Raw genomic sequence first — 9,041 nt, forward strand, 5'->3', positions numbered from 1 at the left:
TTGCTGTATGGAATACAATTCTAGAATTACAATCCATATGAAGGGGAATGAGTGTTGAAAAGTACCTTCAACTGTCCTAAAGTTCTGTTTCCCTTCCTTACCATGCTGTGATGCTGGACCATGGGCTAGGAGGACATCCTGCTAGGGGTTCTCATTTACCCAATTAGTGGCTTTTAAATTTTGGTGTCCATCAGAGTCATTGTACATAGGTAGGATTGGTGGAATTGGATTCTTGGACTTTATTTCAGATTTACTGAATCAAAGTTTACTGGTGTGGTGCCTGGAATCTATATTCCCCCCCACCCCCAAGTTTCCTTAGATGATTGTGACATGTCTCTAAATTTGAGAACCATTGTGGCAGATAGCAAAGTTCCATGAAGCCACAGAGCATATTTTATTCCTCTTTCTATTCTTCAAAGCTCTGATGCCTGTCCGTGGTACTATATTACCAGTATATATTTTAATGGATCTGCAGAGGGGTTCTTGAATTACAATGAAAGTAAGATTTTTAGGTCTTCTCAGGGAGGAATTAAAAATGTTATTACATGGCTACTATTCATTGAATCCTACTTTGTGCCAAGTATTTATGTGTATTATTTCTAAAACTTTTAACAATCCTAAAAGTTGGGTGGGAACATTCTCTGCATTATAGAAGAAGAAGCAAGCTCAGAAAATTTCAGGGGTTTGCTCAAGGTGAAAGAACTAGAAATTGATGGAGCCAGATTCAGACTCAAATCTTCCTGAGACCAATGTCCTTTCTCTTTCTATCAAATGATAGAGTTATAACTATTCTGGAAGAGTTGTTTTTAACTCCCAACTCCTGGAACACCATTTGTTTTCTCCGTTAGTGAGATTGAGTATAAGAGGAGAAAGGGAACCAGGAGGAGAAAAGGGAATTATTTAGTAATTTTTTCAGTAGCTTTGAGGATGACCTGATAATGAGATGTAGATTTTGGAAAAGGAGGATAACAATCACTGAATGAAAATTCAGCCATTAGTTGGGAGCCAGCGTCATGGAAGGAACTGAGTCACATAGCTAAAATTGAAGCACATATTAGGATTTTTTTCTTTGGATGGAACACCATCCTTAAATATTAATTGGAGCTGAAAGAAATACTTACATGTTAAATGATCATTTGATGTACAGAGATTTACCTTCCTCCTTCTGGCAGCTGTTCCTTAGCATCTTTTGTGCCTCTCCTTTTCTTGTTCACTTGCTGGCATTTGGAAAGTGTGGTTGTCCACCCTGGGCCTTCTGCATCCATGCACTCTCTCCGAGATCATCTCACCAGTCCCCTGTGTTTGAAGATCACTGAACTGTTCAGCAATGCCAGGTTTGTGTATTGTCTGTGCACGACACCTGCACTTGGACATCTGATAGGGCATCTGCATCTTCACGGTTTGAAATAGGGCAGGGGTTTTCCACCCTACTCCCTGTTCTCTTCTCAGATGGAGTCCTTTCCTAGCCCAGTGAGGGCCACCCAGTTATGAAAGCCATTCACCTACTTATAAAACAGCTTTTCTGTGAAAACAAGAAGCCTGAGAGACATCTTCAGTTTTCTCCTCTCTGTCACCCCTCATATCCGGGGATATCCAGGCAGGGATTGTCAGTGTTCCCTCTAAAATATTCCCCCAGTTCCTCCACTTTGTTCTGTCACCATCGCCGTCTCCTAACCCAGTCCCCATTGCCTCTGACCTACTCTCCGGAATTCCATTTTTCTTCCTCTGTAACTTGTTCTCCATAATGGTTTCATAAAAACATAAATCAGTCCCTTGCTTAAAACACTTCAAAGGCTTCCCTCAGAACTTAGAATAAAATCCAAACCTTTGAAATTGTCTAAAGGCCTTGCATGGTGCCTCTTTCCTACCCTTCAGATCTAACTGCTTCTTTCTCACTCTTCTCAGAGCTCCAGCTCTACTGGTCTCTTTTCTGTTCCTCAGACATGCCAATCTCTTTGCTGCCTCTGGTCCTTTGCACATGCTTTTTCCTCTGTCTGGAATATTCTTTCCCCACTTTGCCTGGTAAGATCTTCTCACCCTTTCAGTTTGAGTTCAGATATTACCTTCTCACAATGGACCTACCAAAATGCTCTGATTATCCACTTTTGTTGTTGTTGTTGTTACTCTACTGGGATTACTCTTAAAATTTAACACAAACCTTTACATGTATTGTTCTTATGTATAGAGTTAATTAGTGTCTATATAGCCTTCCATTAAAACAAAAAATGTAGTATGCATTTGTCTTCTGCTTCCTCCTCTTTGCTCATTCCTGCGTTGATTTTAACTGGAGTTTAGTGTCAGATTATTTTGAATATTTTAACAAACGATTCTTTAGATTTAAGAATACATTTTTGTAATACTTCATATGGCTATTTATTCCTCTGAACTCCATTTTCTTTTTCCTGAAGTTCAATTATTCATTTTTTTCAGGATGGATTTGTAGGTAACAATAAATTGAGATCTTTCATGAAAGATAGCTATATACATTTGCTAAAACTCATTGAACTATACTTAAAACTTGTACATGTCACTGTATGTAAATTACCTCAATAGAAATATAGTACTGGGAAAAAATTTAATGCATGAACCAATGGATACAGCTGAGCACTCAAGCTAAAGAGATTTCTCTTAGAACACAGCACAAAGAGAGATAAATAAATGGAATAAATGGATAAATCTATGAATATGCAGTTAAGAGAGAACAGATATAGAAGTTGTAACATTTGATTAGTAGGGGTTTTAGGAGAAAATATAATCTCATGGAATGAGAAATAGAATGAAGGATATACTCAGAGAAATAAAGGATATTTCCTAGAATGAAAGACAGATGCAAAGGGCCGAGTATATATGTATACACATACACACATACACATATATAGTTATATATATTAGTATATATTATTTTATATTTATATATAAATATATTACTAATTATACATATTACTAATTAGTACATATTACATATATATTTACATATATATGTAATATATATACATACTTTAAATCTGCATTTAGACACATAACAGTTATAGTTGAGAATATTGGAGTGTCAGGCTGGCTCAGTTAGCATAGCATACAACTCTTAATGTTGGAGTCATGAGTTCAAGCCCCATGTTGGGCATGGGCCCTACTTAAAAAAGAAAAGAAAAAGAGAAAAAAAAAAGCATGTCGAAGTTGGTATGAAATTTCCTCTGTGTATCAGACATGGTTTTACTCATAGGACAGTATATTGTATGTGTCATGTGTTCATTCAACACTAACTTTTGAGCATTTCCTGTGTGCCAGGCATTGTGCCAGATGATTAGGGACTTAGAGGCATATGAGAGGTGATTCTTGCCTTAAAGAAACTCCCGATCTGAAAGGGGCAATAGACAGGTCAGTGAACAACTGCAGCCAAAGGCTGTTCAATGGACCAAGAGAGTCTACACATACACAGATGGGGCAGCACAAGGTGGGTCATCAGTCTGGTTAGTGGTGTAAGCATGTCCCATTCAACTGAAGTGAGAAATCTAGAAGCGAAAAATAACATGAAAAGAATTGTTTTATCGTTTCAGAATACAGTTCTTTAAATTGCTTTAGTAATAAGGTGTGGGCGTGAAAGACTGGCGGCAGGGGAAACACACGTGTGATGTGTGTTGGCTGCAGTCTAGTTACTAGAATTAACATGTGGTCACTAGAGTGATGCACGGAGACCCAAATGGTTTTTGGAAAGCTTTCAATCACAAGCAAGTTACGTAGGTAATTTCAGAGTAAGGGAATAGATATAAATATCTCTGGGCTTCAGTTCTATCTGTGAGGAAAAAAGAGAAGGACTAAATAATTTATCTAGGGTTTGTAAGGAAGAATACATTTTTTCTTTTTTCTTTTTCTTTTTGAAAGTAAAACTGTTTATTGAGTACTGTGTACACTAAAGTAAGTAATATGCAGTTGGATAACATTCTGATTACTACAAAGTTATTGTTTTTTTCCTAGCTTCTGCTAGGAAGCAGAACTCAGTAACCCAAATACTGAGAAGATTGAGCCTACAGGTAAAAAAGGAGTTGGGATAAAGAAAACACATGCAGGTCAAGGATTAAGATTACAGAAGTCTGTTCACCCATTTATTGCAGCAGGTCCTAAATTGCTGACATCTTTAACCATCTGATTATTATTAGGTTTCCAAGAATGAAGTTTTAGGCATTCCTTTTAGTCCCATTTAGTTGCATTTAGACACATTTAGTCTAAATCATGACCTTTTAGTCCCATTTAGTTGCATTTAGACACATTTAGTCAATCTCTTTTAGGCGTTTCAATGTGTAAAGTAATGGTTCACCAGGAGGAATCTCCAAAATGTCCATTTAACTAAAAATAAAATAAAATGAAATAATAAAATAATATAAAAGTCCATTTACCTAACCTCGCTTACCTAATTACAACACACCAGGACTTCTCTAGTTTCCTCATTTGGGTGGGGAGGTTGTTGTTAGTCTTTCAGGGCTTTTGCAAATAAAATATGGATATGGATTCTGATATGGCTGCTTTTAAATTGTCCAATTTATTTTTTTTAAACATGAAATTTATTGTCAAATTGGTTTCCATACAACACCCAGTGCTCATCCCAACAGGTGCCGTCCTCAATACCCATCACCCACCCTCCCCTCCCTCCCACCCCCAATCAACCCTCAGTTTGTTCTCAGTTTTTAAGAGTCTCTTATGTTTTGGCTCTCTCCCTCTCTAACCGGTTTTTTTTTCCCCTTCCCCTCCCCCATGGTCTTCTGTTAAGTTTCTCAGGATCCACATAAGAGTGAAAACATATGGTATCTGTCTTTCTCTGTATGACTTATTTCACTTAGCATAACACTCTCCAGTTCCATCCACGTTGCTACAAAAGGCCATATTTCATTCTTTCTCATTGCCACTTAGTATTCCATTGTGTATATAAACCACCCAAGGGATATAGGAGTGCTGATGCATAGGGGCACTTGTACCCCAATGTTTATAGCAGCACTTTCAACAATAGCTACATTATGGAAAGAGCCTAATTGTCCAATTTAAATCATTTACTTTAAATTATCCAATTAATTATAAAATTATCTATTTCATTTGAAAGTTTAGGGCTTTAGGAAAAATTTCAATTTGACTTGAAGTGACTTATTTCTTAGGTTGCTCAAGATGATGGCATCCAAGAAACATGGTTATGAAATTCTGTTTTGTTTTGGTGAATGTTGAAGGACAGAAAGAAAGAAAGAAAAAGAAAGAAAGAGAAAGAGAAAGAAAAGAAAAAGAAAACCATTTACATATGTGTTATATATACACATGAAAAAACCCCAAATAACAAAAAATCCAGAATGGTCCTTAGGCATATAGGAGTTAAATACAAATTCTGATTGAGTAGTAACTATGGGGATTTCCACCAACATTTAGAAAAGCTGTTCTCTAATGCAAAGGAAATAATATATGGCCTCAAGTGATAATATAATGGTCAAAATAACACATGATCTCAAATATTCTTTTCTGATAAAAAAAACAACGCAGACAGTATTTATTCAAAGTAACCAGTGCTAGACAGAGAGATAAGATGGTGGTGTAGTAGGAGGACTAACTCTAGGCTTGCCTTGTCTTTCAAACACAGCTAGGCAAATATCAAATCATTCTGCATACCCAAGAAATCAATCTGAGGATTGACAGAACAAACTGCACAACTAGAGGGAGAGAAGAATCTGCATACAGGAATGTAGGATATGGAAAGATGTGGTTTAGGGGAGAAACAGATTGCAGGTGCTGCAGAGGGGAGGGGATCCCGGTCACAGAGAAAGACAAGAGAGAGTGGAGTGGATACACACAAGGAGAACGCTTCCCCAAAACCATTGGCTGAAAGAATGAGAGGGGCTGATCTTTGAGTTTTTGCAACTGGTGGGGCGCCTAAGACTGGAGTTTTAGGGGTCCGAGGGCTTGGCTGGGATAGAGCCCTGAGGGTGCTATCCTACTCCTGGAGAGAAGGCAGGCAAGCAATGCCACGGCAGATGGCGCCATCTGAGGGTTTCCTAAGGCACATGGGGAGAGACTGTCACTCTTCTTAGAGTACATCTGTGAGAGGTGGCTTTTGTAGAGACCCTTCTCTGGGGACAAAAGAGCCAGAGGGTGCCACTCCCACCATGCCCCCCCACCCCCGCCGTCCCTCAGCATGGGCCCAGAGACACCTGCTGGGGTGCTGAGACACTGACTGTTTAGCCTGCTTTGCTGCAAATCCCACACCCCTGCATTTTGGTGCCACTGCCCTTCTCGGTCAAACCTGCATCAGTCCCTGCACAGTGAGACCCTTCCCCAGGAGATCAGCACAGGCCCCAGCCACAGCATGTCTCTGAAATTTAGAGTTTTAAAATTCAGGAGGCTTGGCTGGGATAGAACCCAAATTGCACTGCACTCCTCCAGACAGACAAGCAACCCAGAGGTAGACAGCATGAAAATAGTGATCTGAAAAATGTTGGGACACAAACATTCAACTGGCACCAGCCAGTTACTTTGTCCTCAGTGAGGGGCCTCCATGCTTGCTGCTCTCAGGGAAGCACTCCCGGAAGAGTGAATAATTTCCCCTGTTACTCTTGAATACAGAGAACAAACTGAGGGTTGATGGGGGGGGGTGGGGGAGAGGGGAAAGTGGGTGATGGGCACTGAGGAGGGCACTTGTTGGAATGAGCACTGGGTGTTGCATGGAAGCCAATTTGACCATAAATTATATTTTAAAAAATGTCCCCTCTTGTGTCCCAGACATTCAACAAATCTAAAAGACAACCTTTGGAATGGGAGAAGATATTAGCAAATGACATTATCTGTTAAGGGGTTATTATCCAAAGTCTATAAAGAACTTCTCAAACTTGACACTCAAAAAACAAATAATCCACTTAAAATATGGGCAGAAGACACGAATAGACATTTTTCCAAAGAAGACACAGGTGGCCAACAGACACATGAAAAGATGCTCCGCATACTCATCATCAGGGAAATACAAATCAAAACTACAGTGAGATACCACCTCACACCTGTCAGAGTGTCAAATATCAATAACTCAGGAAACAACAGGTGTTGGTGAGTATGTGGGAAAGGGGAATGCTCTATGTTGTTGGTGGGAATACAAAGTGGTGTAGCCACTCTGGAAAACAGTGTGGCGATTTCTCAAAAAGTTAAAAATAGAACTATTCTACAATCCAACAATTGCATTACTAGGTATTTATCCAAAGGATACAAAAATAGTAATTGGAAGGAACACATGCATCCCAGTGTTTATGGCAGCATTATCAACAATAGCCAATTTAAAGAAAGAACCCAAATGTCCATTGACTGATGAATGGATAAAGATGTGGTATATATACCACACAATGGAATATATATATATATATATATATATGTATATATATATATAATATGTGTGTATGTGTGTATATATATGTGTGTGTGTATATATATATATATATATATATATATATATATATTCATAATGGAATATTTCTCAGTCATCAAAAAGAACCAAAACTTGGCATTTGCAATGACATGGATGGAGCTAGAGAGTATTATGCTAAGCAAAATAAGCCATTCAGAGAAAGACAAACACCATATGATTTCACTCATGTGTGGAATTTGAGAAACAAAGCAGATAAACATAAGGGAAAAAAAGAGAGAAGCAAACCAGGAAGCAGACTTTTAACTATAGGCAACAAACTGATGGTTACTGGAGGGGAGGTGGGTGGGGGAATAGGTTAAATAGGTGATGGGCATTAAGGAGGGCACTTGTTGAGATGAGCACTGGGTGTTGTATCTAAGTGATGAATCACTCAATTCTATCCCTGAAACGAATATTATACTGTATGTTAACTAACTGGAATTTAAATAGATGCTGAGTTAGTCTCGGTTCATAAAAAGCATTTACAATTCAAGGACATGTCATATTTACCTCTTTGGCCAGCTGTGCCTCATCTCAATATTGTCATGTTATGACAAACATTAATTCACCACTGCTGTCTACGGCACTAATTTTTTGTTTAGGTCAAGACCTCTGGTAAAGCCTTGGCTTATCAGTGGCATCTCTTTTCTTTGATTTGCTGTCATTAGATTCACTGTCAGATAAAGGTTTTCTTTTTGTATCTCCTTTTTGAGAATTAAGAAATGCTTCAATTAACTCTGGACAATCTAAATTTTCTTCAGGTTCCCAAGTATTTTCAGCATTGTCAGTAAATCCCTTCCGCTTCAGGAAATACTCCACTTTCCCAGTCATTAGGCATCCATCCAGTACTTTTTCCACCAAAATTCTTCAGGCTCTGTCTTTTCCACTTTATTACTCTTCCCATTATTTTTCTCTCACACTTTTTGCAATATATTTTAATTGGATGCCATTAAAATTATTTTAATTTCCATTTAGTTAACATACAGTATCTTATTTGTTTTGGGTGTACACTATAGTGATTCAACAATTCCATGTATTACTCAGTGCTCATCAAGGTAAGTGTACTCTTTATTTAATCCCCTTCACCTCTTTCACCCATCTCCCCCCCTCCCCATCCACCTCTCCTCTGGTAACCATCAGTTTGTTTTCCATAGTTGAGTCTGCTTTTTGGTTTGTTGGATGCCATTTTTTCTTGCAAGACTTGAAGAATTATTATTCACTGCCTCTAATCTTCTCCCAATCCCTGGTTTGCAGCACCTTTGGCCATGTGTGCTTTAAGTCTGAGCTCCATTGTTTCTTAATAGAATGCTTTCACTTGACCTTTAATGGCTTCTGTCTAAAAAAGAGAGAATGGGTAGGTTGGATTGGTAATAAATAAATAACCCCCCCTTTTTTTGTGGGTGAAATCTGTAAGATGATGTTTAGCTAAATTTTTTCTTTGTTATTTAGCTGCTGATTTCTCAAAGAAAAATACCACTAATACTGAAAGTAATTTCAAGTTTCACAAAAGAATTTAAGTGGAGGCAAATATCTTCAATCTACTTATGCAAAGGGCCAGAGAGAACAATTGAGTAAATTGCAGAATTTGGTGAAACCAAAACAATGAGACTATTCTATTGGCTGC

At 38.2% G+C, this 9,041-nt stretch overlaps 1 pseudogene; it reads right to left on the minus strand.

Annotated features, from left to right (window-relative positions):
- Positions 1–7,804: 7,804 nt before the first annotated feature.
- Positions 7,805–8,367, minus strand: LOC125174417 (chromobox protein homolog 3-like; annotated as a pseudogene).
- Between the last annotated feature and the right edge of the window lie 674 nt (positions 8,368–9,041).

This window comes from Prionailurus viverrinus, chromosome C2 (genome assembly GCF_022837055.1).
Source record: "Prionailurus viverrinus isolate Anna chromosome C2, UM_Priviv_1.0, whole genome shotgun sequence".
NCBI lineage: Eukaryota > Metazoa > Chordata > Mammalia > Carnivora > Felidae > Prionailurus > Prionailurus viverrinus.